We start from the raw sequence: 7055 nt of genomic DNA on the forward strand, positions 1-7055 counted from the left end.
CCTACAGAAATGCAATGGAAATTGTTCACAATTTGAACCCTGCAACAGTTAGGTACAGACCTGAAGGAGAAGAATCACTTCAAACTGCTCTGAGATGGAAAATGCAGCAACATCTCCTGGGATCTTTCTAATCACTCTGTGGAAGTATTTGGACTTGCTGCTCTCAGGCTCTGCTCTCCTATGGCCCCTCCTGCTTCCCACATCTGTGTAAGACAGCTGGCTGTCCTGCCTTCCACCACTTAGCATTGTGTAAGAGGCACAGAATAATCCATCCCAGCTCCATATTCCAGAACTGAGGACTTCTGAACTGTTCAACAGCTCTGAAACTCAAAGAAGAGTGTCAGGAGCTGTAAGTCATTTTCCACCATTACATATGCTGCCTTTGATATGTCATAAAACTGCTGATAATTGAATCCCAAAAAGCATTGTTTTCAGAGCAGTTGGGAATCAAACTCTCCTAACAAATAATGATTTTCTCATGTTTGCCCCTGAAGGAACGTGATTCCGTAGATCTGAAGGCTTCTGGGCTATTCCCAAAGCTGCAGATGTGGCTCCTCAAACAGCATAGGCACTTAGGTGGCATGTATTTCCAGGTGGATGCACAGGACTTAACAGCAGGGAAAAGGTGCAGGAGTGCAGGTTTACAAATATAAAGGATTAGTCTGTAACACAACTGCTCAAGCTGTTTTTGCCAGCCAAACGTGGCTGGAAAGCAGGAATCAGCCCTGTAGGGTTACCAGGTCTGCACTCCCTTTGTATTCTCACCTGCAAATATTTTCTCTGCTGTTTCTCTCTCAGGCTGACATTCACCTCTGCAGCCAGACCTTGTCTCTGCTGGGCTTGGCTTTCACAGCCCAGTCCTTCAGCTGGTCTTTTGGACAGTTTCAACCCAAGCTTCAAACTCTTTGTGACCAGTTATTTCCCAGACATCTGCCTGTATGGATCACCATTTGTCAGTCCAGAGAAGAGAACAAAGTGGGGAAGGGTCTAGAGGGTAAGTCCTGTGAGGAGCAGCTAAGGGAGCTGGGGGGGCTCAGCCTGGAGAAAAGGAGGCTCAGGGGGGGCCTTCTTGCTCTCTGCAACTCCCTGGCAGGAGGGTGGAGCCAGGGGGGGGGATGGGGCTCTGCTTCCAGGGAACAAGGGACAGGATGAGAGGAAAAGGCCTCAAGCTGTGCCAGGGGATGTTCAGGTTGGACATCAGGGGGAATTCATTCCTGGAAAGGGTAGTCAGGCATTGAAAGGGCCTGGCCAGGGAGGTGGTGGAGTCCATCCTGGAGGTGTCCAAGGAACAACTGGACGTGGCACTCAGTGCTCTGGGCTGGGTGACAAGTTTGGGATTGAGCACAGATTGGACTCAAGGATCCCAAAGGTCTTTTCCAACCTCAATGATCCTGTGATTCTGTGATTTGGGTAGCTGCCACCTGCCAAAGAAAGCTTTCACCACAGAAATCCTTGTTTTCCAGGCACTGGAAAGCGTCTCGGAATCTGACAGAGGACCCAATTCAGGTTTTTGCGGGTGTAGAACAAAAACTCACAAGTAGAAACTCCTTTCTCCTTAACTTACTGTAGATGAATTTTGTGATGCAACACCAGAGCCAGGAACGTGAATCTCACTTTCTGCAGTCATATCCTTTTACACCTCTGCATTACCTTGTGCCTTTGTGAACCATACATATGAATTTATTAAACAAATAAATTCAGCTGACTTGCTTTGAGAGATGTTGCCCTGATACTCTGCCAAGGGACTGCATGTCTGTAGATCAAGGGGTTTATTTGAGAAAACATCATTTGTTTGGTGTCTTCATCACTGAATAAAATTTGTCATGCCATCATATTTCCTCCTCCTGTTTGGATTTCCATGCTAAATAGTTTTGGGTTTTTTGAAGTTCTCCTCATGTGTTTCCTCCTCCCCAGGCCCTGGGTAGTTTCCATTGCCATACTCCTGACCCCTTCTGCCATACAACAGCCTCCTTTAATCTCTCTTCCAGTGAGACACAGTCATCTGTCACAAGGCTTTCAGAATATGAGGAGGAAAAAGATTTCCCACATCTTTAATTGGGATCAAGTCAGGATTGCTGAGGAGCTGCCTTCTCCCTAAGCATCTGCATCCACTTGTTAAATAGATTGTCTTCACCAGGTGGCAACGCTCATCACAGCCAGCCCTGCCCTGCCCCTCTCCTGGAAGAGGAAGAACCACCTGAGGCTTGTGATTCGCATCATCTCTGTGCAGGACCATGGGAAATCACATCTGACAGCCACAAGGAACCAAGAGGGGAAGTGCAGACCCCCAAGGAATAAATCTGTGGGAGGGCAGGCAGTAGCAGTGCTCAGGCTTGTCAAGTATAAAACCTCTCAGAGTTCAAAAAAGGTTAGGAGGAGAAGGAGGAGAAAATGGGGGAGGCAGGGGGGGAAGAATTCCATGCTGTCCTGTGAGGTGGTCCACCAAAGAGTGGGCTTTGGGGTACTCAACTGTCACTGGTGAGCAGCCATGGAAAGGGTCAGGCAGGAATTGTATGAGAAGGGCACAAGTACAAATCAACAAAAGGAAGGGTCTCACCAGCTGCCTGTGTGGCTGGAGAGAAACAGGAGCAAGATGCTCCTGGAGCTAATTAAGAGAGCTCTCTGCACAAGGCAGATGCCAATCTTCCTGAGTGACAGCCAGAAGGAGAAGAACATATGGCAAAAAACCAAGCTGAACAAGGGAAGAGAAGGAGTGAGATGGGCAGAGAGAAAAAAATGCAGCTTCCCAGCAAGCAAGGAGTGAGAGTCTCCTCTCCCTGGCAGAGGGCACAGGACCCCTCAGAGGTACCACAGGGCACAGACTGCTGGGACCACCACAGGTGTTACCTAATCCCAGACCCCCTTTTATCCACCACTGGGACACAGACCACTTCTCTGACCACCTATGCTGACTCCAAAGCCCACTGGAGAGATCCCCACTGGCTTTTCCAGTGTTTCAGTCAGATTCCTCTGGCCAGAATTGGTAAGAATTAATAAGGCAAAGCAGCACATGCAGCAGTTAAAATTATTTACATGCCAGCTGAGAGTCTGCTTCAACAGACCAGAGTGTTAAGCACAGCCAAGCAAAGTCTCTTTATAAGGCAGTATATATTTTGTTGTTTGGGGTTTTTTTCTAAAAACAGATAAAACAAAGGCAGTCACACAGTTGCTGTGACAGAGGAAAAGTCCAGGATTGATGGGAAAAGGCAGCAATGGGTTGGCAGCAGGTTTTGCCTGGGCAGGGAATGAAGGGGTCTTTAGCCTCACCAAGAGACAAGGCTGATATGTGAAAACAAACATTTTAAAATAAAATCCTGTTAACCACAAGAAGCCACTGTGAGTATGCATGAACACTGCACCTACAAGATAGGCTGAAAACACCTAACTGCTCAGATTCCTTCACGGATTTCTGTTCCAGTGTGTTGGACTGAAAAAATAAGACTAGTAATAAGTTCATCTCCCGATGAAATACTTGAAAGCTGCCTATTTTTTTCCAGAGGTGTTGCTTCAGATAATCAGGAGAGGCTGACATAGGATGTTTTCAAGCATTTTGTTTTGCCAGTTCCTTCTCTGTCTCTCATTTGAACCATCAGAAGAGAGAAATTGTTTTGCTTCTGTGGCAAAGAGCCCCTGCTTGTCTCTTTGAAAGTGTCTATGTTCAGAGTTAAGGAAAAAAAGCAACATGAAAATGTCCTGAAAATTTTAAATAAAATAAATCTCTTATGAATAAAAATATAAATAAATCATTTATTTATAAATGAGAAAGTGGTGGTGTGTCTGAATTTCCAATGCTAATTTCAGCAGCAATTTCATTAGCTTGTAAATAAACTTTACAGCAGTGTTACAATGAGAACACAATTGTGATCAGAGAATAGGATATTTTACCAGATGCACCCTCCACTCAAGGAATGGATATTTTCTGGAAACCTTGAAGAACACCGTAGAAAATCTATTCTGTATATCAGCAAGTGGTTTTAAAGAAATTATTAACAGCTTATTTGGTTCTAGGATCCTCTGAAGAGCAGCTCATACTACAAAACCTACTGCTTATTTCTGATCAAGACTTCACACTCTCAGAATTGACCAGTCCTGTTGTCCTGGGGTGAAAGGAGAACAGCTGAGTAGGTTTTCACAAGACATGTTAAAATGTCATGGGTTTGCACGTTGTTAGTGTCTCTATTAGACTGATTACTCTCTGTAAGCTTAAAATAATGATAACTCTTAATTTCTACCAGAAAGCCTACTATGAAAATGGCAGTATTAGGCTGGAGCTAAGAGCCAGCAGCAGCACATGAGGTTTTTGTTCTTCATAACTCTTCTCAGAGTTACTACCTGCATTTCCTTTGAAATTCCCAGTGTGTTCTGGAAGAAATGAAACTTTATTAATTCAAACAATTCAGACATTAGGCCTCCTAATGGACCACACACACACACAAAAAAAAAACAAACCCAAACAAAACAAACCAAAACCAAACCAAAACCAACCAACCAACCAAACAAAAAAAAAAACCAAAAAACCACAAAACAACCACAAAATTACAAACATTTACTCACTTCTGTGTTTGAAAGGATAAAAGAAAAATTAATGAGATCCCAGCTTCAAGATTAGACCCTGCACATCTTGCATGCAAAATGAGATTTCCCACTGAAATATCTTCTTAGCTGTTAGCCAAAGAAACAAACTCAAATATGTATTCAGGCACTACTGGAGTACAATGCCACAGCTACTTCCACACCAGTTCCTACCAGGGATTTATGTAACTCACTAAGCACATTTTCAGGAGAACTGAGGATTTCCTGATCACTTCAATTACATGAAGAATCTGCCTATGTGAAGAATTTCCACTCGATGGTGACCCATTAATCTTTCCAATAATATAAAATGTGTAATTCTGCACCTTCTTAATTTTCACTGTAGAGTTTTGCAGAATTTAGGAGCCTTCATGGCACATCCTGGGGACTATAGTCTCAAGGGACTTTGGCAGAGCATCAGTTTTTCTGTGAGAGCATTTACATAAACCATTTCAAACCCTTAAAAATTCCCAGCTGGCACTGCAGGCACCAGTCCCAATACCAAAGGCATCCAGAAGACGAACTGCAGGATTTAAGACCCTTCCTTGTGTTAAGACTCTTCCATTTCAAACAGATTTGAAATGGAAGAACATCAATACTGAGGATGTGCTATTCAGGAATAGGTTTAAGGATTTCCACCAAATTCTTTTCACTGATGAGGGGCAGGACTTCTCATGACTCCACACTCCATTTCACAGCCCATTATTTCAGACTGGTCGAATGTGGGATTTTTCAAGGAGTGAAGACAAAACTGTCCCTTTCCCTTTGGCTTCACATTTCTGAAGTCAGGGGTGTAATTGGGACAGAGCTTTTCAGTCTCTTGAAGAGCCTTGATTAATATTTTCTGACAGAAAACTACAGCTGGGAATGAAAAACCTGCTCTTTGTTGATAAAATACTGAAAATTCAAGTTCTGTGCCCTTTTCACTGCAAAGACCAGCTTTAGCTGGAAGAAAACAATGACAAATCATGTCCAGGGCTGAAAATAATTTTTGTTTGTCTGTTTGTTTTTGTTGGGGGGTGGGGTGTGCGTTTTGTGGGGGGGTATTATTTTTTGGGGTTTTTTGGTGAGGGAAGCCTGATAATAAATTCCTTCCATTGCAGACACATAGAAATGGCAGAAAAGCTGTAGACTGGCTCCTGGACACCTGAGAGGCAACTCAATAGCCTAAGAGCATCATGAGGCCAAATAAAAAGTGTTGCTGCTCTTTCTGTAGCCCTGGTCCATCCACTTCAACTTCAAGCCAAAGCCAGGAGAGAGGAAGGTAAAGGTCTGCAATGAACAAGTAGCTTGCGTTAATATGCGAAAGCTCAGTAGGATGCATTGAAGAAAAAAAAATCATTTATTTGGAAAACTTCCTTTTTGAGTTTCCAAAAATCAATATTCCTTTACATTCCCAAGCAGCAGCACTTACCCGCAAACAGGTAAAGTGATTATTTCCAATATCCAATTAAAATCTTTAGGCAGCCAGCGCAGGGCAGGCTGATGTACCAAAATCATAAAACTGACCCAGAAAAAGCACTCAGAACTAGGCAGATGCAAAATGTTCAGGAGGGCTGTTCCAAAATTTGCAGGGATTGAAACTCTTTGTCAGGCTTCAAACGCAGTGTGAGTCATGAGTAAATTTACACACCACTGACTCAGAAGAAACAAATTACATTTTCTGACATATGATGTCAGCTTGAAGAAATAAAAGTGCAAAAATGTAGATACAAGGTTTAGCAGTTTCTTCTGATTTCTCTCAGATTGTGTCCTGTAACATCAAATAAAGCCTGTATTGTTACATCAAACAAACTAAGGGGTGATCTGGAACCAATAAATCAGATTTAAAATCTATCATACATCAGTTAAATGCAATGTCACAAGGGTTACAAGAAGTGGAGAACAATTCAAGGGATATTCAATAATGGTGAAGAACAGACCAAACCTTGTTAAATGCTTTCTGAGCTCCTGGGGACAGTTTCTGAAATGGAATGTTGCATCCAGCCTTTTGGAAATCAATGACAGAACTGTTGCTACAGCAAGAATCAGTACTTCAAGAAGGGCAGGGAAATGCCACCATTTATAAAACTTGAAGGAAAGAAATAAACCTATTTCTTCTGGTTCCCTGGAATTCAGTGTTACTTACCAGCGAGTGGACTCATGGTTTTTGTCCCTGTATCCACAGTGGCCTTGGCTCTGATCATTCCTTGTGCACTTTTAATCAATACTATGCCAAAAGTCCACCACTTCAGTTCAAACAGCAGTCCTTAATGTACTGCCTGAAAATCCAATTTGCTGCCAATGCAAAGTTGCCTAATATTGGGGTGAAGGGCAATTATATAAAATTTTAACAACAGCAGCTGAAATGTATGAGAAATAAATGTATTCATTTGTTCAATTCATTGTTATCACAGTGAGAGCTGCATAATAGTCTGTGAAATTTTTCCTGTTTCATTTAAACTGAGACTCTTCCCTTTGAGTTTAAGTGGGAGTGGATGGAG

The sequence above is a fragment of the Neopelma chrysocephalum genome, unplaced genomic scaffold (genome assembly GCF_003984885.1).
Source record: "Neopelma chrysocephalum unplaced genomic scaffold, ASM398488v2 Primary Assembly neopelma1_96545, whole genome shotgun sequence".
NCBI classification, from domain to species: Eukaryota; Metazoa; Chordata; class Aves; order Passeriformes; family Pipridae; genus Neopelma; species Neopelma chrysocephalum.